The 25754-nt window shown below is 39.8% G+C and overlaps 2 non-coding genes across 2 annotated transcripts; both read left to right on the top strand.

Annotated features, from left to right (window-relative positions):
- Positions 1–3501: 3501 nt before the first annotated feature.
- On the top strand, positions 3502–3607 carry LOC118489445. Its single transcript, XR_004887465.1, has one exon. It is a non-coding gene; the product is annotated as a small nucleolar RNA R71 (small nucleolar RNA).
- A 15128-nt stretch (positions 3608–18735) lies between these two features.
- LOC118489382 lies at positions 18736–18841 on the top strand. Its single transcript, XR_004887401.1, has one exon. It is a non-coding gene; the product is annotated as a small nucleolar RNA R71 (small nucleolar RNA).
- Positions 18842–25754: the final 6913 nt, after the last annotated feature.

The raw sequence follows: 25754 nt of genomic DNA, 5'->3' as shown, positions 1-25754 counted from the left end.
GATTGTTACAACAATTAGAAATACCAGTTTGGAAATGGGAATTGATAACAATGGATTTTGTTACCAAATTGCCTAAAACAAGGAAAGGTAATGATACAATCTGGGTGATTGTAGATAGGTAACCAAGTCAGCTCATTTCTTACCAATGAAGGAAACCTTTAGTATGGAACAATTAGCCAAATTGTATGTAAATGAAATCGTTTCTTTACATGGCATTCCTTTATCAATTGTTTCCGATAGAGATAGCCGTTTTACTTCTCATTTTTGGTCAAGTTTCCAAAAAGCAATGGGAACCAGGTTAAATCTAAGCACAGCTTATCATCCTCAAACGGACGGACAAAGCGAAAGGACAATTCAGACAATGGAGGACATGCTTAGAGCTTGTGTAATTGATTTTGGAGGTAATTGGGACGAACACTTACCTTTAATAGAATTTTCTTATAATAACAGTTATCACACAAGTATCAATGCTGCACCATTCGAAGCACTTTATGGACGAAAGTGCAGAACCCCAGTCTGTTGGGCAGAAATTGGGGAAAAACAATTATCTGGACCTGAAGTAGTACAAGAAACAACTGATAAAATCATTCAAGTCAAGGAACGACTAAAAGCAGCACGTGATCGACAAAAGAGTTATGCCGATAACAGACGCAAACCATTAGAATTTCAAGTAGGAGATAAAGTATTATTGAAAGTCTCTCCCTGGAAAGGAGTGGTAAGATTCATCAAGAGAGGAAAGCTAAGTCCTAGGTATATTGGACCTTTCAAAATTCTTAAAAGAATAGGACCTGTAGCCTATCAGCTACAACTGCCAAAGGAAATGGCAGGAATACATGATGTATTTCATGTATCTAATCTCAAAAAGTGTTTAGCTGATGAATCACTCGTAGTACCTCTCAAGGATATAGAGGTAAATGAGCAACTCAAGTTTGTGGAGAAGCCTCTACAGATTGAAGATAGAAAAATTAAAAATCTCAAGCATAAAAGATTAGTTCTGGTCAAAGTAAAATGGGACTCCAAAAGAGGACCTGAATACACGTGGGAACTAGAATCAGAAATGCAAAAGAAATATCCACACTTGTTCCAGTAGATCTCGAGGACGAGCTCTAAAACAAGGTGGGGAGGATATAACAACCCTCGGTAAAACCGACACCTATCATAATAATTCCGACACCTTAATATATATATATATATATCAACATGTCTTTATATGTACCCCGTATGTGAAAACCGAGCCCCAAACTAGATTATACTATGTAAAACAAATAAAAACAATAAAAGTTAAGTTGAGGCGGGCCGCGTAGGGCCTCACCTCAAGCTTAAGCGGGCCGCGCGAGTATGTACCAGGAGATCGCCAAAACCATAAGCCCAAGCGGGCCGCGTACATGTTCGGTTTAGTTGATGCGGGCCGTGAGCGAGCAAGATAGTGGCACAGCCCGGTGATGACACGTGTCATCATCGTGGCGAGTCTAGGGGGTGAATCGGACAAGCTAGTCCGTTGACCAGGATCAACGCGGGCCGCGTAGACCCGGCCTATCTTTCACGCGGGCCGCGAGGGGACTCAATTACAGCCCTATAAATGGAGGCCATCGGCCTTCAGTCCGTTTCGTTCAATTTTCTTTCTGTCTCTCTACACTTTTAAATAGTGGGCATTATACCCGAGTCCAATACCCCCTAAACTAGCGAGGTTCTGCTACGATGTAAGTATTATAACCCCTGGAGACGTATTAGATACGCTGCCCGATTGATCTAGGGTTCCGTAACGGCTGTCGTGGTTCTGCCCGACGTAGTCGTTGGAATGCCGTCTCGGGGAGGGTATTACTAATGTTAAAATGGGTTATTATACTAACACACGTGCATTTGTGTAATTTATAGATTATCTCCAGGAAACCCTTACGAAAAACCTAAAACAGCAATGTGAGTGATCCTTCTTTTTATATACTCATTTTTGTGAGTTGATCCACTTTTTGTAAACCTTTTGTTTACTGTTTTTACAAAACCTCACTTAATTAAATATATATAAAGCAGTTATTGAGTATTTGTAAAGAATACAATTATAGTGGGTATGTTGGGGTTTTGTATACAAAATTGGTTACTGGCGTGGTAACATCCCATAAGTTGAGTATGACCGTACCACTGATGTTAATTGTGATGTCTTGGATACAAATGTAATTGCGGATGTGCCCTCAATACTGCAAATTGGTTTTTACTTAAACTTGATTAAACTGGGAATCACTCACCAGTATTTCCCACTGACTAAATGTTTTTAAAACGCGTTTCAGGTAACAAAATGTGAAAGCCAAATAGAAGCCAGCTGGACAGCACTGGAGGCTTGGAAAAGTGGCAATAAAGTTACCTAATAATAAAATGGATGTTTTTATTCAAATAAATAGGATGTATTCCTATGAAACGTGTGTATTGAAAACTTGGGTTTTACCCATATGTTTAATGTTATAAAACATGGTGGTTTACTCTGATTAAAATATTTCCTAACTACGGTCCTGATGAAAATTTCCGCTGCCAATTTGGATAAATAAATGTGATACCACCGAAACTGGCTCACGGCCGCCCGTTCCCGGGAACTAGGGATTGGGGGCAGTGACACCCTCAACCAATTCGGGTGACACATTGGCTTTAAATTCTTTTCCACTTCTTAAAACACTAACATGATTAATATTAACATTACCTCGTGACGACCCATGTGAAGGGTTTACCTTAGTATCGCTTGGAAGTTGACCCTTGCCTTTCTTCAACTCCGCCACATCGGTTGCTAATTGACCCATTTGGGTTGTTAGTGATTGGATGCTTTTGTCACGAACCTCATCCTTTTGCATTCGCACTTCATCAAGTTGGTTCCGTTTTTGCATCTCCATTTGCATGCTCTTTAGCATCTCCATCATCTCGTTTCCACCCGAAGACCCCCCTTGTTCTTGACCCGTTTGGTATTGTTTTTGATAACCTTGGTTATTTCCACCTCGATATGCACCTTGGTTATTGTAAGATTGGCGTGAACCAAAGTTACCTTGGCTACCTTGAAAATTCGGGTTTGCTTGATTTGAAGGATTCCCGTACCGAAAATTCGGGTGATTCCTCAACCCGGGGTGGTAGGTATTAGAGTTCATGTTGTTGTAACTCCTACCACCTCCTCCTTGACCTTGACCTTGAACCGCATGGACCTCCTCGTATTGCCCTTCCAACATCCCTTGGCAATTTTCAGCCGCATGACCTATTTCATTACACAAAGCACAAACATCATAAATTTGGTTAGTGGTTTGAACATTACCATCATCTATGGCGTGCACTTGAGGTCGGGTAGTGGTTGGTCGGGCTCTTCTTGAAGCTTGAGCCTTCCTCTTTGATGTAGTTGCCATGCTTTCCAAGAACTCCCAATCATCGTTCTCATAATTTGTTCCAAAAGTCCCACCGGTAATAGACATCAAATCACGTGCATCTTCGGCACTCAACCCCTCGTGAAAGGCATTCATCAACTCCCACAATTCAATTCCATGGTGAGGGAAATTTTTAATCATCATATTGAAACGCTCGAATGCCTCATGAAACATCTCACCATGTTGTTGTTGGAAGCTTCTCAACCCCTTTCTTGCATCGTTGGTCTTTTGGGCGGTGTAAAACTCATCCAAGAAAGTTTGTTGCATCTCCCCCCATGTATATATGGATGCCGAAGGTAACGTGTAAAACCACTTCTTCGCCTTATCTTCCAAAGAAAATTGGAATAATACCAATTTGATATCGTCGGCCGAAAACCCTTGACTCCCAAGAGTGTTGCAAATCGAGTCATAAGCCTCTAAATGAAAGTAAGGCTCCTCCGTTGCTAACCCCTTGTACTTTGGTAAACTTTGCAAAGAGTTGGTCCTTACTTCAAATGTTCGCCCTTGATCATTATGAGGAATAACTACCGGTGAAGGGTTTTGAGTGATTACCGGCCGAAAATGTGCTTCGATGCCCCTCACATTTTCTCTAAGGTGTCTCCTTGGTACACCATACCTACCTCTTGGAATAATAGGACCATTTGGCCTTGGTACTTGCCCTTGTGGTGCGATTGGTTGTTGAAACTGTTGTTGTCGCATCGGTGGGCGTTGAGGTGGTCTTTGAAATTGTGGTTGTACATGTTGTGGTCGGACTTGTTGCAATGGAATAGGTTGTTGCATTGGTGGCCCTTGTGGTCTTGGCCGAATGTGTTGTGGTATGAGTTGTTGTTGTGGCATCCCACCAACACTTGTCATCCCTTGAGATTGACTTTGCACATACCCAAACTCCCCTTGATCACCATAACCTCCATAAAAATATCCATCCTCATCGTAACCCTCAAATTCTTCAAACCCTTCATCATAACCATCTCCTTGGATTCCTGAAGTTTGCCCAAATGGAAGGGTCGAATACTGAAAACCCGATTGTTGTTGTTGTGGTCTAAAAGATGAAGTAGTATGCACAATAGTTGAATTTGGTGCAATTGTGAAAGTGGATGATGATTGACCCGTAGTTGGGGGAAAGAAGTGGGATAATGGTGGGATTGTGGTGGATGGGTTGTAGGTGATGGCGGGTTCAGCTTGAGTGGTGATTGGTTGGGTGACATTGGATGGTGTGAATTCGGCGGTGGTATTAGGTAATGTGGTGTTTGGTGATGGTTGGGTGGAAGTAGGTATAAAGGATGAGGTTGTTTGACCCGTTGTAGGTGGAATTTGTGAATCAGCCATGATGTTTCTCGGTGTGATGGGTGAAGTGGGTGAACCAATGATCTTGTTTTCTCGTACTAAAACTCTGTTTTGTCTTAGCGTTCTTTCAATTTCCGGATCAAACGATAGCGGTGATGACCTGTGAGAGCCTCTAGTATGCATACACCTGAAGTACCTGCACACTAAAACACAACCAGCGTAAACCCGAAAATAACAAAACAAAACTAATAAACTGACACACGTTGCGCACTACTCCCCGGCAACGGCGCCAAAATTTGACGTGTTTGTCGTGGTACACGCAAATTTAATCCCCAAAACAACTATAGATAGTGGTAAGAGGGTATCGAACTCAGGGAGTATGTGGAAGGTATGTCGATTGTATAGCTTTGCACTTAAACTACAATTAATCTAATTTGCAGAAAAATAAAGATCAGTGGTTTGGATTGTTGTTTTAGAATACTAAATTAAAAACTAGTTGCAAATCAAATGTTGGTTGAAAAACAATTTAGGAGAGAACAATGACCATCTTAGGATTCAGTTTCTTTAAACAATTGTGTGTGTAATTCCAACTAGAAAGAGTTACATAGACATAACTCGTGTATAGATAATTGAAGTGATAAAAGGGGACAAAGTACTCGGATTATATAAACGCGAGGTTGTTTCCCGATGACCAATTAATCAATAACCAACCCTAACCCTTCCCGTGATATCTCGATTGCCAACGGCACCAAGAACGTACGATTGAGACTAGAAATTGCAATATCGATTAACAAATTACAAGCAATTAAACATACACCATGATATTCAAGCAACGTAAGTTATCATTCTAGAAATTCAGAAATAACACACAAAAGTTTAATAGAAACATTCACCTAAGATGATCACCGAAGAGTTTAGCCGGACATGGCTTGGTGAATCATCATAGTAGCAAATCCAATGTTCATGCGAATCGAAAATACAAACCGAATGATAGCAATTGTTCAAAACCAAGCAAGACAGCCAAAATTCGCCCCAAGATGTTCTCTAACCGTTCAATGATGAGGAATCATGAAAAGACCCCATCAAAACTAATAAAAGTGGCAGTTACACTTTTCCCGTCAGGCTCCACCGTAAATTACGGTATCACCGTAATTTATGGTGAACATAAAAGTTATACGGTGATTTGAAACTGATTTACGGTGAGCTCCAGATGAAATCCAGGTCCACCGTAAATTACGGTAGGACCGTAATTTACGGTGGTGAGCTGATATGTCTTCTTTGTTTCGTCTCTTGTTCCATGCTCGACCCGTTCATCTCCAAACTCTCCAAAGCTGTATTTAATCCATCTTTTAACTCCTGAACCGCACCTGAAACATAAGCAACGGTAGTTATCTAATTCAAGATAATTACACGATTAAGTGAACGATTATTTCGTCCTTTAACATGATTAAGGGTTGTCCAACGGACCACCCGTCACATCCCCACACTTAACCGTTGCTTATCCCAAGCAACTCATCAAATCAATTTCAAAACAAGTGATCAAATTAAACCAAGCAAAACAAGCAATCCTTTTACTAACCCCTTTTCAACACCCAACCAATGCACCCCTCTCTAAATCTCTCCTCTCGGCAACAATTGAAAACTAGCAAAGATAAGCTAGATACACACTAGGCAAACGGGTGGTTGCACAATCATAGGCTTGTACCTAAATCGATCATTCTCCTAAAATGTGTCAAACATAAATGCAAATCAAAGGGACTTTCAAGGTTGTAACGCGGCTAGGTGTATAGGTAGGAAATGGAATATATATGAAGTAGCGAAAACTTGACCCGGTCTTTTATTACAAAAATAAACAAACAAACAACTATCAAACTTAACTACTATATACAAGATAACTAACATCACTTTTTTTCTATTTTTCATTGCTTTTTCTTTTTCTTTTTTTTTCATTTTTTTTGCAAACAACAATACAATAACGCATTAACCATATCTACTTCAAACTAGCAAAACTACTAATACTATCACTAACACTATAAGACCGGGTCAAATTTGGGTAAATTTTTAAGTAAGTAGCTAGGGGTAACAAATGATAAGCTTTTAAGGCACAAAATGGGCAACTAAATGTCCAAACCCCCGCCCCTCTCACTACCATGCTCATATATATAACTTATGAGGTCCAACCCCCCCAAATCCCACACTCGCTCACACCAACGACGAGGCTACCTAAATGCCCTTATCCTTTTTGCATTCATGTCTAACTAAGGACTCAAATCGCATTCAAGCACAAGTTCTAATGCACCCCCTCCCGTAGCCTACTCTCATCAAAGATAAGCATTATTTATGTACAACTTGGGCTACAACTCCCACCAAGACTGAAAAAAAATATCAAGGGTTACCGGTGCACCAACTTGGGGTTAATCTAGGGTGTTCAAATTTTCACATCGTTTCGCTTGACTCAAAATTTTTCAAAATCTTTAAAATTTCCCCCCATCCCCACACTTGGGATACATTGACCCCAATGTATGGCTTTATGTAACACCTCGAATTTTTGTGTCCAATAATGTGTTAACACGTGTCATTTGATTACACGTGGCATTAATATTAAATAAAGGACTAATTTTGACAAACCTTGAAAGTATGTAAATTCGAGGGTTATAAATATCAACCAAAGGTAAATATACTGTATAGTAACCCTAAATGATGCTAGTACTTTCAAACGGATAAATCATGGATCGTACGGAAGCGAAACGCGGAAGAAAGTGAGAAATTACAAGCTACAGGGGTTAACCGTGTCAACATGTTTAATTATACCTCTGAATGACCCTTTAACGTTCCCGAGGCCTTGTAACAGTATAATACACTCACTAGAATACAATATATAAATTTCGCGAAGTTCCGTTTAAAACGAGAAAGTTATGATCAATTCGTAGGAGAAGGGTTAAAAGCGTCAATAATATAATTTAAGGCTTTCCGGATAATAAATAAATTAACCGGGGGTTTAACGATACGGATAAATAACGCGAGGTCCTTAACTATAATTAATCAAGGGCCATATCCAAAGTTACCCCTTCAAACCCGAAAGGTCAGGTTATTAATTACCAAAGATTCGATATTAATTACTAAGATTTAGTAATCATTTCAAAAAGATACAATTTTAACCCCTTACGGACCGTAAAGGGTATGCCTTACGGACCGTAAGGAGGGGAATGATTGATTTTGATCCGCCTATGGCTTACGGACCGCAAGGCCTAAGCCATACGGTCCGTAAGCGATGCCCAGCGACAGAAAGTTGGCTGTTGGCTGTCCAAAGCGGTAAAACACGAAGTAATGGGTTTCTCAGGGTCATGGGTGCCCCCTACTCGACCCATAACTCTCTAGGACACCTGCCATTCATCCATGGTCACTTGTAGAGTGTGTTGTGATGATCTTGGACCTTGTCTTTGACTATAAATAGACTTGCATTGTTCATAAGTTTCATCACAACTCAAAACACTTCTCTGGTCACTTCTAAAGGCTCTCAAGTGTTCTTCTTTGTTCTCTAAGCAAGCCTAAGCCTCTGTAAGTCGTTTAGATCCTTTGTGGTTCAATTTTACTTAGTAATGTAGCTAAAAACCAAACCGTCGTAACTACGGTTTGACTTCAAAATAAATCCGTAATGGCTCAGTCTTATGACAGATCAAAAGTAGTTATGAGTTGGTATTCATGTGGGTAATAAATCCCTAAAAGGGTTTCCCCTGATCACCACTCTAACTATGTCAAATGTCGAGTCAAACGAGCACACAAAAAGTCAACAGAAAGCTATATTAGCGATTCTTGTATAAATTGTAATGCAGATGATATGAAACCTGTTTTGACACTTATAAAACATGATATTAAGTATATAAACTTGTCTACGCTCGTTTGAATCGACCATTTGCTATATTGACCCGGTTCGGAGCCGAATGTCGCAAAAGTTTGACTTTTGCTTTGACTTCAGTTCTGACCCGTTTTAGTGAGGTATAGATATGCCTTAGGACTCTCTTAGGACCAGGTTACATGATGGTATAACCCTCTGTGACCGGTTCATTGTTTGTCCGAGTCTTTTACGCATTTCCGTTAATCGCCTAAAAGTTGACCGTAACGCCCTTTCTAAAATAAAACGAATATTTCGGACACGTGAATGGACCATGACCTTGCCTACTAAATTATAAGCATGTCCTTAAAGTTTCACGTCAATCCGAGGTCTAGAATGGGAATTATGCTAAATAGCGCAATTAAGTAAACTTTTGTAATAAACGGCGCAATTAGCATAACGCCTATCTAAACCAAGATTTCGTCACCAAAACTCTTACCCACTGTTATAAAATAATATTTTTGGAATTTTAAAGATTTTTAATAATTTTTACCTTGCTCATAACCTGCGGTTATGGCTATGGTTCGGTAAATACCGAATATGCCCTTTTTGGCCGAAACTTGAGTTCTACAAGGTCTTTTGACCCGATTCCAGTTACTACTGATTTTAAATAATAATTAAAGTATTTTAGACTTTATATACTGTTCGGGAAACTCAGATTTCCTGTAGCACTCGAAAAGCTCTTTAAAAGTCTTTAAAATGACCGAAAAACCCCTACGGGGCGATATATTAACTAAAACTCGTTACGGGCATCACGAAAGGTATCCTACTGATACCACAACCTCTTTAAGGCATATTTACTTAGGAAATAAGCGTAGGACTCTCATGACTAACCGTTTCGCCTAATGCGCGCACGGTTCGGCTTATGAAACTAGTTTTCGTAAATTAGCCGATAGGGGTCAAGTTATATCATTATGACCCCAAAATCCAGAGTGTGAACCTTAAACCCATATAGGACAAGTCTCTGAACTTGTTGGGTCAGAATCACACTCCTTTCTCGGTTTTCGCCTTTTCGCGCGATTAAACCGTATTTATATTTCGGAACCAACCGGTCTAGGCTACGGCCAATATAAAGACCCGTTAGGATTCTAATAGGTTAATTAAAACCTTCGTTCCAGAATAGGAGCCCCAGTAAAAGCTATCTGTGACGTAATCCATTAAGGAATATACTTGCAAAGGTAAATACTTTAACTTATTTTCCCCTATACGGGCTTGGGATACGGTATATTAATACCGCTTGATTGAGCATCATATCTTCCATCGCTTAGGTGGTTAATTGAATAATGTGATCGGCTCATTCAAACAGTCTTGTTACTTAAAAGCCTTTGGGGGGTTAATGACCGTTGTCCCGGATATCCTTGGCATCATTTTACGAAATGGCCACGACCTCGACATCCCGGTGTAGGCGTACACCCGGTATATTATGTCAACATTATTATTATTAAAAGACGTAGCCGTTGGTTTTTACACTACGGTTTTACGCAATGTGGTGTGTCTATTAATCTTTAACCCGGACAGGATCCGGGCTACTGAACGCATAAAAGGACATGTAATTCGTTCACAAGATTTTAATAATTTTCCCAAGTTATAAAAGAGTTTGTGCCTCGTGCATTTAAATCAATTTTAATAAACATTTTTAAATGTGTCAGTTGAACGTATTTACCAGTGTAAACTGACGTATTTTCCCCAAAAGATTAAGTGCAGGTACTACACGAAAATTTGGCTGGTAATAGCTTCCTAGCATCACGAATAGTTTCGCAAACTTGATGCTGTATCTGACTGAACAATACTTTATTTTATTTGTGATCCCCTATGGATACAATTCGACTTCTGTAATACACTTGATATTACATTCAAAGGGTTGAATTATATTTATCTTTGTGCTTCCGCTGTGCATTCATATAATTGTGTGGTTTGACTATATTGTTGCCAACTACGTCACGGTAATCCCCCACCGGGCCCACCGGTGATACACGTGGAAATCGGGGTGTGACACTTTAGGAGGCTTTGATCACTAAACTCATTCAACATCAATATAAGCTTCTCCACTCAAACCACAAATTTCTTTTTGTATTTTTTTTTCATTTTGTATTTTTTTTATGCTTTTCTTCTTTTTAACACACAACACCACCAACAAGCACCAACCCAACAAACGACACAATCATACACCACCCAACCGCCCAACCATAAACAAAATAAAACTAAAACTATGCACAAATTATACAAAAGAGAGAACACCACCTGACTAATAGTAGCGCGGTCCTGGAGGTCCAAAAATGGATGACATCATGTCATTCCATTCTCCGAATCCAAACGCGCCGCTGCTACTCCCTCCTTGTTGTTGGGCTCCCTCTTGCTGCCTCGGGTCAAGCCATTGAGAATGGTGAAGTGGTGGAGTAGGATATGAGACACTACCGTCATAAGGCGGTAATGAGGCATAATCCACATGTTGTGGATCCTCAACAACCGGCCTTCCGGCATGCCAATCTGCATGCATCCTCCTAGCTTGATCGTCATGATATCTATTATTCGTTTCCACCTCTCGGGAATACACCAATGTGTGGTTCCACGACTCTTGGCGATCAAAGCTATGTTTTAACGACCGCTCTATACTTGCACTATTCCTCGTGTTTTGATCGTACAACGTCCCCTCCGACCCCGACCATGTATCAAAAATAGATGCCGGAGGACGTTGACTTTCAATCACATCTTGCATTGTACCATGATAAGCCCAACCCGGCTCATAAGTTTGTTGCGCATAGTCGTAAAACATACCACCGTGACCTCCACCATAACCCCCTTGACCAACATTTTCACCACCATGCGGCTCGTCCGCATAGTCCTCATCTCCACTCGGAACTGCTTCTGCATCGCTTTCTGGCTCGTCCGGCTCTCCCGGCAACAAATCTCGTGCACCCAACTTTAATGCCCTCCACCTTTGACCTTCAGACTTCAACTTATGATAACGCTCTGATTGAGTATACGTCCAAACATTCCCCAACTTATCCAACGTAAAAGGCTGGTGCCTTTTTGTTGCTCCCCGATCTTCAGATGTTATCGCCTTCTGTTGTTTCATCAATCCCGTAATTATTCGACAATACGGGACGATGTCTCTTCCATACTTATTCCGGCAGATCCATAAGTGGTTCATGATAAGATAACGTATCGGGAAACGTGGAGCCCCATGCATTAACGAATAAAGAACGGGTACCTCCGGAAACCTCACCTGTTCTTTGTCTCCCCTTCGTGGAAGGACATTGAGAAGACAAATTGTATGCAACAATTTAGCTTCTATCTTCAAATTCTTCCGGTATAGAATACCACTGTATTTACCGGGTAAAAATATTGCTGCCAACATATCATTCCATCTAACATGTTTCTCCGGTTTGAGCAAGAGGTCATCGAGAGTGGGAACCATGTACTCACGAGCCGGGAGACTGTCATACTTCCCAAGCTTCTTCAGTGTGTCAAATGACATCTCCACCAGTACCCCGTGTACCTCTCCAATCAACTTCATCTGTGACGGCTTGTTAAAATTGTAACATTTCAAGGTTGCCATCCATTCTTGTATCTCCGTCATGAACAGGTTACTCTTGTCCTTATCGAAGCATTTAAGCGCCCCTTCCCAACCTAGAGTGCTAAATTTAGCAAACACCCCGAACTGGCCAAACTGAGCCTCATTAACTTCTCGTTCACAAATGAAAGCGGCTGCCTTGTTCTTAAGCTTATTCATGCAGTCGTGGTAAAGTGTCGGTTGCCACTCCTCGGGTTGATCATCCAAAGAACCCGAGTTCCACACCGGCTTATCACTCGGATCTAACTCCATTTCTTCTTCGCCTTCACTTTCGCTTTCACGAACCCGACCCATATATTGCCTTTTCCTTGGTTGTTCCTTTTGTTTGCCTTTGCCTTTTGATGACGATGAACTCGATCCCGCTTGTTCTTTCGTTTTAGCCATTTCCTGCACACATTAGACAATCAACAAAAGCAAACACAAAATTAAACCCTCTTTTCCAAAACATCCCCACACTTGCTTGTTATCATGGTTGTAGATGTTAGTGAACCAAAAGTATCTCAAAAATTTTTTTCAAAAATCGGGCATGGTGTCTCTACAATGTAGAAATCCCCAAAAGTTCACTACTTTAACCACAACTCCTACATCTACAACCATATCCATGTTCAAATAACCTATTTCATAATCATATCTAAGAACAAGCAAGTGGGTATGGGCAAATAACCTAAATAACCTTACTTTTCACAATGTAGCATCAAAATACAAAAAATAAGCTTTCATACCTTTGCTTGAAGATGCTAAAGTGCTTGTGAAACAAAAGCTCCAAAAACCCCAAAATTTTTCGAACTAGGGTTTGGGATTCGGACCCAAAAACAGCGTTTTCTCCTAAATCTCTTGTCAAAATCAGAAACTACGTGAAAAATTAGTCAAGATAGACTCCAATTTCACTTAGTTTGGACAAGGATTGAAGAAGTTATGGAGGATTGAAGGTTTGGGGAAGAAGAAGAAGTTCTTGTGGTGGGTCTTGAAAGATGATAGTGATAGATGAAGAATAGATTGTGTGGCCAGGGTATACTCACGTGGTTTTGCGTTTTATTATTATTATTATTATTATTATTATTATTATTATTATTATTATTATTATTATTATTATTATTATTATTATTATTATTATTATTATTATGTATAAACCGGAACCCCAAACGACGGACATGAATTTTCTCCGCACCGTAAATTACGGCCTCACCGTAATTTACGGTGAGACCTGAATCACCAATCTTCACCGTAAAACAGGAGACCTATACCGTAAAACTCAATAATTTTCATAACTCACCGTAAATTACGGTATGACCGTAATATACGGTGAAAACTGAACATGAAATTTTACCGTAAATCAGTAGAGTTTTACCGTAAAGACCAACAATATATCCTTTCCACCGTAAATTACGGTAGAACCGTAAATTACGGTGGATACTGGGTGATCCTGATTCATGTAAAATGCTGTTTTAAGGTATCATTTTTTATGATTTTCAATTTTTTTCGATTTTTTTTTATGTTTTTTTTTTTAATTTTTTCAAAAACTTGTAAAAATTACCCTACCCCCTCAAAAATCCCGTGTTGTCCTCAACACAATGTTAGAGTAATTCGTGACCCGAACATCCCCACACTTGTTTCAAACACGGATTTCGAGGAACTATGACAATTGTTATACAAAACAAAACAAAACAAAACAAAATACTACTATGTACACTACCAAACCTGGGCCTCTCATGGTTGTTCCTCATCGACCGGGCGCAAGATGTAACTCGCTTCGTCCAGCTCCAAGTTGTTGATGTCATTCCCCTCCAAGTACGGCTTCAAGCGGTGACCGTTCACCGTTTGTTGTTTCAATGTTTGCTCGTCTTGGATGTCTACATCACCAAATCTCCCAACTCTCCGAATGACATACGGACCCATCCATTTGCTTTTAAGCTTGCCCGCGAACATCTTCAACCTTGAGTTATACAACCAAACTTTTTGCCCCACTTCGAATGTTTTCTTTCTCAATTTCGCATCATGCACTTTCTTGAGTTTATCTTTATAGGCCGATGCACATTCGTACGCCTCATCTCGAATCTCTTCTATCTCGCTCAATTGCAACTTTCTCAACTTACCCGCCTCATCATAATCCGCATTGACCGTCTTAATCGCCCAATGTGCTCTATGTGCCAACTCCATTGGCAAGTGACAACCCTTACCATACACCATCCGGTAAGGTGTTGTGCCAATAGGAGTCTTGTAGGCCGTTCGGTATGCCCACAAAGCATCATCTAACTTGCTCGACCAATCCTTTCTATCCGTTCTTACCGTCTTCATGAGGATCTCTTTGATTTGACGGTTGGACACTTCGACTTGTCCACTTGTTTGCGGATGGTAAGGTGTGGCAACTCGGTGATTCACGCTATACCTTTTCAATAATTTCCCGAAATTGAAGTTCTTGAAATACGAACCACCATCACTTATAATAACCCGCGGGATTCCAAAGCGAGAAAAGATGTTGGATTGAACAAATTTACAAACAACCGAATGGTCGTTCGTTCGTTCGTGTTGCAAAAGCTTCGATCCACTTCGAGACATAATCCACCGCTACCAAAATGTATAGAAAGCCATTCGAATTCGGGAAGGGACCCATAAAATCTATACCCCATACATCAAATATCTCCACAACCAAGATTGGTTGTAATGGCATCTCATCCCTCTTCGATATGCTACCCATCTTTTGGCAATTTATACAATTTCTGGCGAATTCAATTGCATCCTTGAAAATGGTGGGCCAATAAAACCCACATGAAAGAACCCGATAGCCTGTTTTGTGCCCACTAAAATGACCCCCACATGCAGACGAATGGGCATGGGTCAAAATTTCCAACACTTCTGTTTCGGGCACACACGTTCGTATAACTTGATCCGGTCCAATCTTGAAGAGATCCTGTTCATCCCATATGTATTGCTTCACTTGAACCATGAATTGTTGTCGACGCTTTTTGGTCCAATGACTTGGGATGGCACCCGTGGCTAAGTAATTGACATAATGAGCATACCACGGTGCAACGAAAGTGGAAACGGCTAAAAGTTGCTCGTCGGGAAAACTTTCATTAATTTCACTCACATCATCGGTCCCTTCCACCGGAATCCGAGACAAATGATCCGCTACTACATTCTCACTTCCCTTTTTGTCTCGGATTTCTAGATCGAACTCTTGTAACAATAACACCCACCGAATTAATCGAGGCTTCGCATCCTTTTTCTCCATCAAGTACCGCACCGCACTATGATCCGAATAAACCACCACTTTGCTTCCCCAAATATACGAGCGAAACTTATCCAAAGCATACACCACCGCTAGTAATTCCTTCTCGGTTGTGGTGTAGTTAAGTTGCGCTTCGGATAAAGTTTTACTCGCATAGTAAATCACCACCGGCTTCTTGTCAACCCGTTGACCCAAAACTGCACCAATAGTGGTGTCGCTTGCATCACACATTATCTCGAACGGCTTTGACCAATCCGGTGGTTGCAAAATAGGAGCTTTGACCAAGTGTTCCTTCAAAACAGTGAAAGCTTGCATACATTCGTTAGTAAAATCAAATGGGACATCTTTTAATAACAAGTTGCATAAGGGTTTGGTGATAACACTAAAACCCTTAATGAACCGTCTATAAAAACCCGCGTGTCCCAAGAATGACCTTACACCCTTAACATTTTTCGGAGGTGGCAAAGATGATATTACCCGTATTTTTGCCTTATCCACCTCCATCCCCCTTTCAGAAATTACATGACCCAACACAATGCCCTCTTGCACCATGAAATGACTTTTCTCCCAACTTAGCACTAAATTTTTCTCAACACACCTTTTTAAAACCTTTTGTAACTCATTGAGACAAGCATCAAAACTAGTGCCAAAAATGGAGAAGTCATCCATAAATACTTCGAGCGACTCTCCAACCATGTCCGAGAAAATACTCATCATACATCGTTGGAAGGTTGCCGGAGCATTGCACAAGCCAAATGGCATTCGCCTAAAGGCAAAGGTGCCATATGGACAAGTGAAGGTGGTCTTGTGTTGGTCATCCGGGTGTATGGCGATTTGGTTGTAACCCGAATACCCATCCAAAAAACAGTAGTATTTTTGACCCCATAGTTTTTCAATAATTTGATCAATGAATGGTAGCGGGAAATGATCCTTAGAAGTGGCGGCATTCAATTTTCGGTAGTCAATACATACACGCCACCCGGTAACCAGTCGGGTGGCAATTTGTTCACCACTTTCATCCTTGACTACTTGAATGTCGGCCTTCTTAGGCACAACTTGGGTGGGACTCACCCAAGCACTATCCGAAATTGGATAAATAATTCCCGCATCCAACCATTTAATTACCTCTTTTTTAACTACCTCCCGTAGGTTCGGATTCAATCGCCTTTGAGCCTCTCGTGTCGGCTTTGCATCTTCAGTGGTAATGATTTTATGCATGACAATGGATGGACTAATTCCTTTGAGGTTGGCAATCGTCCATCCAATAGCTCCCTTGTTCTCTTTTAAGACCTCCATCAATGCTTGCTCTTGTGCCAACTCCAAATTAGAGGCAATAATGACCGGTAAGGTGTCATTATCCCTTAAAAACACATACTTCAAGTGGCTAGGCAAGTCTTTGAGCTCCAACTTTGGCGGTTCCTCCAATGATGGTTTCGTACCCGAATCAATCTCCACCGGTAGACCTTCAAACTGGTGGGTCCATGGTGGTCGACCTTCTTTCAACGCCATCGCATCTTGCGCTTCCTCTTCAACCCGGAGTGCATAAGCATGTACCTGTTCAGAAAAATCACACAGGCAAATATCCAGACCATCCTCCTCATACTCATGCGTGTTGCATCCATCAACTATATCTGCCATGAAACACTCATCAACACCGTTAGCATTAGAATTGTTAGTAAAAACATTCAAACGCATTTTCCTATTTCCAAAAGCCATATCAACTGTACCAAATCTACAATTAATAATAGCATGTGCGGTGCTTAAAAACGGCCGACCCAAAATTATATTTTGTTGTTGCTTAGGGTCCGCCGATGAGTAATCCAAGACAAAAGTCAACCAGGTAGTAAAACTCATCAATTTTGACAATTACGTTTTGGACCATACCCCGAGGTAACTTATGAGACAAATCGGCCAACACAACCGTTGTCTCCACCCTTGCTAACGGACCAAAGTCATATTGGTCATATAAGCCCCCCGGTAGAATACTAACTCCGGCTCCAAGATCTAGCAACGCCTTAGCCATTTGAAAATTTCCAACTTGTATATTAATCAATGGCGTGCCCGGATCTTGGAGCTTAGGAGGAAGCTCCCCATTCAAAACCGCACTCACTTGCCCGGTTAAATCCACCCGCTTAGGCACTTTCTTTTTGTTTTGCCTTTTTTGTGTACATAACTCTTTTAAGAATTTTGCATAAACGGGAACTTGTTTTATTGCATCGAGAAGTGGGAGATTTATTTTCACTTGTTTAAACATGTCCCACATCTCCTCTTTTTGAGGACCTCTCGACACAATAAAATTTTTCTTTCCCGGGTCAAGTAGGGCCGATGGAAACGGGACTTGACTCGGTTCACCCTCAACTTTTTCATTCTTTTTGTTTTCACCCAAACCCGGTTTTTTAACAATCGTTTCTTTTGGTTTAACCGGTGAAATTTCATCATCACTTTCATTACCCGTAACATCCTCAACTACCCCCTCAACCAATTCGGGTGACACATTGGCTTTAAATTCTTTTCCACTTCTTAAAACACTAACATGATTAATATTAACATTACCTCGTGACGACCCATGTGAAGGGTTTACCTTAGTATCGCTTGGAAGTTGACCCTTGCCTTTCTTCAACTCCGCCACATCGGTTGCTAATTGACCCATTTGGGTTGTTAGTGATTGGATGCTTTTGTCACGAACCTCATCCTTTTGCATTCGCACTTCATCAAGTTGGTTCCGTTTTTGCATCTCCATTTGCATGCTCTTTAGCATCTCCATCATCTCGTTTCCACCCGAAGACCCCCTTGTTCTTGACCCGTTTGGTATTGTTTTTGATAACCTTGGTTATTTCCACCTCGATATGCACCTTGGTTATTGTAAGATTGGCGTGAACCAAAGTTACCTTGGCTACCTTGAAAATTCGGGTTTGCTTGATTTGAAGGATTCCCGTACCGAAAATTCGGGTGATTCCTCAACCCGGGGTGGTAGGTATTAGAGTTCATGTTGTTGTAACTCCTACCACCTCCTCCTTGACCTTGACCTTGAACCGCATGGACCTCCTCGTATTGCCCTTCCAACATCCCTTGGCAATTTTCAGCCGCATGACCTATTTCATTACACAAAGCACAAACATCATAAATTTGGTTAGTAGTTTGAACATTACCATCTTCTATGGCGTGCACTTGAGGTCGGGTAGTGGTTGGTCGGGCTCTTCTTGAAGCTTGAGCCTTCCTATTTGATGTAGTTGCCATGCTTTCCAAGAACTCCCAATCATCGTTCTCATAATTTGTTCCAAAAGTCCCACCGGTAATAGACATCAAATCACGTGCATCTTCGGCACTCAACCCCTCGTGAAAGGCATTCATCAACTCCCACAATTCAATTCCATGGTGAGGGCAATTTTTAATCATCATATTGAAACGCTCGAATGCCTCATGAAACATCTCACCATGTTGTTGTTGGAAGCTTCTCAACCCCTTTCTTGCATCGTTGGTCTTTTGGGTGGTGTAAAACTCATCCAAGAAAGTTTGTTGCATCTCCCCCCATGTATATATGGATGCCGAAGGTAACGTGTATAACCACTTCTTCACCTTATCTTCCAAAGAAAATTGGAATAATACCAATTTGATATCGTCGGCCGAAAACCCTTGACTCCCAAGAGTGTTGCAAATCGAGTCATAAGCCTCTAAATGAAAGTAAGGCTCCTCCGTTGCTAACCCCTTGTACTTTGGTAAACTTTGCAAAGAGTTGGTCCTTACTTCAAATGTTCGCCCTTGATCATTATGAGGAATAACTACCGGTGAAGGGTTTTGAGTGATTACCGGCCGAAAATGTGCTTCGATGCCCCTCACATTTTCTCTAAGGTGTCTCCTTGGTACACCATACCTACCTCTTGGAATAATAGGACCATTTAGCCTTGGTACTTGCCCTTGTGGTGCGATTGGTTGTTGAAACTGTTGTTGTCGCATCGGTGGGCGTTGAGGTGGTCTTTGAAATTGTGGTTGTACATGTTGTGGCCGGACTTGTTGCAATGGAATAGGTTGTTGCATTGGTGGCCCTTGTGGTCTTGGCCGAATGTGTTGTGGTATGAGTTGTTGTTGTGGCATCCCACCAACACTTGTCATCCCTTGAGATTGACTTTGCACATACCCAAACTCCCCTTGATCACCATAACCTCCATAAAAATATCCATCCTCATCGTAACCCTCAAATTCTTCAAACCCATCATCATAACCATCTCCTTGGATTCCCGAAGTTTGCCCAAATGAAAGGGTCGAATACTGAAAACCCGATTGTTGTTGTTGTGGTCTAAAAGATGAAGTAGTATGCACAATAGTTGAATTTGGTGCAATTGTGAAAGTGGATGATAATTGACCCGTAGTTGGGGGAAAGAAGTGGGATAATGGAGGGATTGTGGTGGATGGGTTGTAGGTGATGGCGGGTTCAGCTTGAGTGGTGATTGGTTGGGTGACATTGGATGGTGTGAATTCGGCGGTGGTATTAGGTAATGTGGTGTTTGGTGATGGTTGGGTGGAAGTAGGTATAAATGATGAGGTCGTTTGACCCGTTGTAGGTGGAATTTGTGAATCAGCCATGATGTTTCTCGGTGTGATGGGTGAAGTGGGTGAACCAATGATCTTGTTTTCTCGTACTAAAACTCTGTTTTGTCTTAGCGTTCTTTCAATTTCCGGATCAAACGATAGCGGTGATGACCTGTGAGAGCCTCTAGTATGCATACACCTGAAGTACCTGCACACTAAAACACAACCAGCGTAAACCCGAAAATAACAAAACAAAACTAATAAACTGACACACGTTGCGCACTACTCCCCGGCAACGGCGCCAAAATTTGACGTGTTTGTCGTGGTACACGCAAATTTAATCCCCAAAACAACTATAGATAGTGGTAAGAGGGTATCGAACTCAGGGAGTATGTGGAAGGTATGTCGATTGTATAGCTTTGCACTTAAACTACAATTAATCTAATTTGCAGAAAAATAAAGATCAATGGTTTGGATTGTTGTTTTAGAATAATAAATTAAAAACTAGTTGCAAATCAAATGTTGGTTGTAAAACAATTTAGGAGAGAACAATGACCATCTTAGGATTCAGTTTCTTTAAACAATTGTGTGTGTAATTCCAACTAGAAAGAGTTACATAGACATAACTCGTGTATAGATAATTGAAGTGATAAAAGGGGACAAAGTACTCGGATTATATAAACGCGAGGTTGTTTCCCGATGACCAATTAATCAATAACCAACCCTAACCCTTCCCGTGATATCTCGATTGCCAATGGCACCAAGAACGTACGATTGAGACTAGAAGTTGCAATATCGATTAACAAATTACAAGCAATTAAACATACACCATGATATTCAAGCAACGCAAGTTATCATTCTAGAAATTCAGAAATAACACACAAAAGTTTAATAGAAACATTCACCTAAGATGATCACCGAAGAGTTTAGCCGGACATGGCTTGATGAATCATCATAGTAGCGAATCCAATGTTCATGCGAATCGAAAATACAAACCGAATGATAGCAATTGTTCAAAACCAAGCAAGACAGCCAAAATTCGCCCCCAAGATGTTCTCTAACCGTTCAATGATGAGGAATCATGAAAAGACCCCATCAAAACTAATAAAAGTGGCAGTTACACTTTTCCCGTTAGGCTCCACCGTAAATTACGGTATCACTGTAATTTACGGTGAACATAAAAGTTTTACGGTTATTTGAAACTGATTTACGGTGAGCTCCAGATGAAATCCAGGTCCACCGTAAATTACGGTAGGACCGTAATTTACGGTGGTGAGCTGATATGTCTTCTTTGTTTCGTCTCTTGTTCCATGCTCGACCCGTTCATCTCCAAACTCTCCAAAGCTGCATTTAATCCATCTTTTAACTCCTGAACCGCACCTGAAACATAAGCAACGGTAGTTATCTAATTCAAGATAATTACATGATTAAGGGTTGTCCAACGGACCACCCGTCAGTAAGTTCCTATCCCCGGTCATGTGCTTGGAGCTTCCTGAGTCGCAGTACCAGATCTGCTGCACATGATGGTCCTGAAATGGAAGAGTTAGAGGGTTTTAGGTACCCAGGCATGCTTGGGTACTCTTTCTAATGGTATTTTAAATTTATTATTTCTTCTAAATGACCTTTCATCAGAAATTCTGTTATATGCTGAGCCATTAACAAAATTTTTCTTTTTCTTTTGGAGATGGTGTTGAACAAGCTTCAGTATGTCAACACACATACAAGTTTCATCAGAAATTTCTGATATAGTTTCTTGTGATGGATTGATGGGATAATTTTGAAAAGATGAGTGAACTACTTCTGGAGTTTTTACAAACTCTTGATTGCATTCACTTCTTTTTGGTTCAAAGTTAGGCTTATCAAAGGAATATTCAGAACATGTTGATTTGCAAGTTTCAGAATCAGATTTTGATGTAAATTTATCAGAAATCTGTTGAGTTGCTTTTACAAAGACAGTGGGTTTGCTATTATTTGTTCTCACATAACCCAAGTGGACTCTATGAAATTTATGAATTCTTTTGCCTGTTGAAAACCTCTTACATTAATTTCTTTATCATTGATTTTCTTGTAAAGATCTCTTCTTTCATTTTCATAGAACTCGATTTTAGCTCTTTGATCTAAACTTTGTTCTATTAGTAATTGGTTTTCAAGAATAATTTTATTCAAGGTCCTTTGCAACTCATCGGATTTTTTACCATCTGATTGATGTTAACTTGCAGATTTAGAAAATCTGACATAAGCTCATTTAGCTTGTGTTCAAGATCAAGATTATCTAAATTTACCTTTTGTCCTGATGTTTCTGGTATGTCATCAGAAAGTGCCATGAGACAGAAGTTGGTCATTTCTTCTTCTTCTTCTTCATCAGAAGAGTCATCAGATAGCCATGTATCTGTCCCAGCAATTAAGCTGACTTGCTGATGCTGCTTCTTAGCTTCTTCAAGCTTTTTCTCATAGTAAGCAACATCTTTCAGCTTCTTGGTCTTGCACTCAGATGCATAATGACCTTTTTGCTTGCACTTATAACACACCACCTCAGCCTTCCCTTATTCCTTAGATCTAACTTCTTCTTTAGATCTTCCATCCATCTTCCCTCTGTCACTCCTCTTGTATCTTTGACCTCCTCCCCTCAACCTCTGCTCAAATGTCTTGATGAGCAGTGCTATTGCTTTAGCAAAAGCTGAAAAATTTGATGATGTATCAGAAATTTCATGATTTTGGCTGTTTGATGATTGAGGATCATTGGTTGGTGTTGGTCTTTGTGAGTTTGAGATTAGAGCTAAAGACCCCCCCTCTTTGAATGGATTCTTCAAATATTTTTTCCTCTCTGGGGATCAAGATGCTGTATAAATCATGAAGACTCATGTTCCCTAGTTCTAAGGTTGAGGACAAAGTCATGGTTAGACTTCTCCATTCTCTAGGTAGGGCATCAAGAAATTTTATGTTTCTTTCATCATTTGACTTTGTTATTCCAAATTTCTTTAGCTCGTTTAAAAGTTTTGTGAATCTTTGATATGTATCATTTAATTTTTCGTTTGGTAAACTTTTAAACCTCTCATTTGAGGAAACATTATTTGTTCTCTTGTTTCTCTTCATCCTTTCTCCTCCTTTACAAAGATTTTCCAACTGATCCCATATTTCCTTGGCTGATGCACATGCATCAACTTGTGAAAATATGTCATTGGGGATGGCCATTATTAAGAGTGACTTTGCCTTTTCATCCCCAACCACCTTTTCCTTGTCTTCCGGGCTCCAAAGTAATTCACTTTTGGGAGCTCGGGAGGCAGGGATAGCAGGTGTATGGTCAGTTGCTGGAATAGCTGGTATTTCAGTCATTGGTATATGTGGACCCCTTTCAATGGATTGAAACAGAGCTCGGTGATGACCATTAAGGAAATTGACCATCCTGATTTTCCATTGGGGGTATTCCTCTCTGACCAGAGTCGGAGGTTTGGACATAGAACCAATGTTAAAAGCATTATTCCAGGATTGAAAGCTGGCCATATTTAGAAAAAAAAGAAGATGAGCGATTGATCGTTTGAAAATAATTTATTCAATCTGCTCTGATACCAATTGTTGGACCCAGTATGGCCTTAACAATTTCTTTTTACGTAATATGGCAAGTGATCTCAGTAAATGTGAAAAAGATGTGCGAAAATGGAAATCAGACTTTCAGAAACAAGACCTACAGAATTATCAAGTTTATATCACTTTGAAACAAAATAGTTTACAAGGTGATTGTAAGATTATTATATAATACAAATGAATCTTGAATTCTGTGGGTGAGAAGGGCAGTGGAGTTTGGGTGTTTGTATGTGAATGTTAAGCTTCAAACTCAATTATCTTCTGCCTCTCGAGCCTTCTATTTACAGAAGGCTGTGTACATGAATAAACAATTGTTTATTCATGCAATAAGTCCTGCATAAAGTAGCAATTTGACATATTCATTGAATCCAACGTTCAAGTTGCCTTTGTAATCATGATATCCAATAATGTCAGTTGCTTCGGTCATTGGTGGCAGGATAGAGTTGAGATTTAGACAAGTGGGGTTTTCATCAGAATTTCTGATAAACCACTTCATCAGAAATTCTGGTGAACAAATCATCAGAAAATCTGATGATCAGAATCATCAGAAATAGAAATATCATCAGATCCATCAGAAATGACCTTATCTGATAATCCAAATCAGCTCTTGATCAACTTATGATTCTTTGAAGTAGATGCTTTGCATTTCAATTGTCCTATCTGATCTTCTTCTTCTTGTTTGTGATCTTCATGACTTTTATCTCTTCATAGATCCAGTTGATTGAGATTTTCTTCAATACTTACAAATAAAGTTCCTAACAATAAGTCAAGTGAAATTTAACTAGTCTAGACACATAGTGGAATTTTATGAAATATTAACACCAGTTGTCGTTGTAGATCTGAATTATTTCAATGGAAATCCAAGGTTTAATTCCAAAGTTTCAATGTATGATAAAAAGGTCATTTTGACCATAATTGACCCAAAATGATGATTTTGTGATTTGGTTGACCATATTGGTTAAAAATGGTATTAAGTGAACTAAAAAATACATCTAAAATTGTTTTCCATCTTATAATTTGATGTAAGTAGGAAGATGATCAAACCTATTTTGTTGTTAATGAACGAGTGGTTTATGGTTTAAAATGATGAACTAGGTATTTAAAATTTAAATAAGCTTTTAGATGTTAGATCTTCATCATGTTAAAGCCAACATATTATGTTGGATACATATAGTTGTATTGGTTATACCTGTGGTGGATCATAGGGCCACCTAATTGCATTTTGTGCACTAAGAAACATGGTTAACCCTAACTCAAACACACTTACATTTTTGTTGTGTTTCGGCCTTTCAGGTCGACCCGTTTAACATTCGTTTACGAAAATGAGTAATACGTGGTAAGTTAGTAATAATTAAAACAACCAATAGCTTCAACTTAAATGAACTTTTTCTTTGTAGTTGTGTCTTTTAAATTATTTTATTCTCTTTCTTTCATTACCAATTAAGGGTGTTCATCGAATCGAATAATGAAATTTTGAATTATTTGAACTTTTATTTTTTCCCTGAATTCATATTCGATTCGAATAGTATTTGAAACTTGAATTCGAACAGAATTCGAATAAATTCAATTTAAGTTAGGTAAAAATTTAGAAATAAGTAGTATGGACTATTTTTCAGTAGGTTTGGTAATGTTATAAATAATAAATTGGGGAATTGGTCTGTAATAATCCCATTTAGACCTTATTGGCCATTAATAATCCTACCTCAGAATATTCCCCCACCAGTACCACCTTTGACCTATTTTTCCTACAATGGTCACCCGTTAAAAAAACTTAACGGAGTTAAGCTTTTTACCAAATTATAAACAGACTTTTTAGGGCTTTTGATCAGAAAGATGATACGAGTCCATTGATGTAAAACTTACTTCGAAATAGAGCTCCAAGTGACTTGATTTTGGTTAATTGGAAATTTAAACACCCGAATTGAAGCGCCGTTTTCATCGTTTGGAGCACTGTTTCGAGGCAAGTTTTACATCAATGGACTCGTATCGTCGTTCTAATCAAAAGCCCTAAAAAATCTGTTTGTAATTTGGAAAAAAGCTTAACTACGTTGAGTTTTTTTTTAATGGGGGACCATTGTAGGAAAAATAGGTGGAATGTGGGACTGGTGGGGGTAATATTCTGAGGTGGGATTATTAATGGCCAATAAGGTGTAGGTTGTATTATTACAGGCTAATTTCCCTAATAAATTTATCACTTATGGAGGTAGTTCGTACTTTGGCCAAGTTTAAAAGTTATATGTGTGTGTATAAATATGTTTATGTGTGTAAATACATATG

The sequence above is a fragment of the Helianthus annuus genome, chromosome 17 (assembly GCF_002127325.2).
Source record: "Helianthus annuus cultivar XRQ/B chromosome 17, HanXRQr2.0-SUNRISE, whole genome shotgun sequence".
Classification (NCBI taxonomy): Eukaryota; Viridiplantae; Streptophyta; class Magnoliopsida; order Asterales; family Asteraceae; genus Helianthus; species Helianthus annuus.
Note: the sequence above shows the minus strand (reverse complement) of the source record. Positions and strands in the feature narration are given on the sequence as shown.